Source organism: Phalaenopsis equestris, unplaced genomic scaffold (assembly GCF_001263595.1).
Source record: "Phalaenopsis equestris unplaced genomic scaffold, ASM126359v1 Scaffold236055, whole genome shotgun sequence".
NCBI classification, from domain to species: Eukaryota; Viridiplantae; Streptophyta; class Magnoliopsida; order Asparagales; family Orchidaceae; genus Phalaenopsis; species Phalaenopsis equestris.
The window spans coordinates 98,210-98,715 of NW_018253901.1; positions in this window are offsets into that span (position 1 = coordinate 98,210).

A 506-nucleotide genomic window follows, 5' to 3' on the forward strand; every position below is an offset into this window, starting at 1 on the left:
TGATGGGAGCTTTCATGGGCAGGGTGCTGGATTTGGAGGTATCTTCATGGACTATACAGGTAACTGCAAGTTGTATTTTTACGGCCCTATGCATGCCCAAGATGCACTTGAAATTGAAACAGTTGCTCTTTTATGGGCACTCTACATTGCTACTCAGATGAAATGGTTTTATATTATGATTGAAACTGATTGTTCTTTGCTTCTCCAGCTGGTTGAAGAATCCTTATGTCCTCACTGACACATACTCCAACTGCTCAAACCCATCCAGGAACTTAAAAAATAGTGTCAACTTTAGCTCAACTTCAATTATAGTGAAGGCAACAAACCTGCTAACTGGCTAGCAAGAGTTGCAAGTCAATCTGTGCCACTTTAGTCTCCACTAATCCCTCCCCCCCCTCTTTCCTTTTTGTTAAAGGGTGACACCTTAAAAGTCCCCTATCTAAGATAGGTACTTTGCTCTACCTCTGCAATATAATTTTCCCCCCTTTTTAATATATATATATATA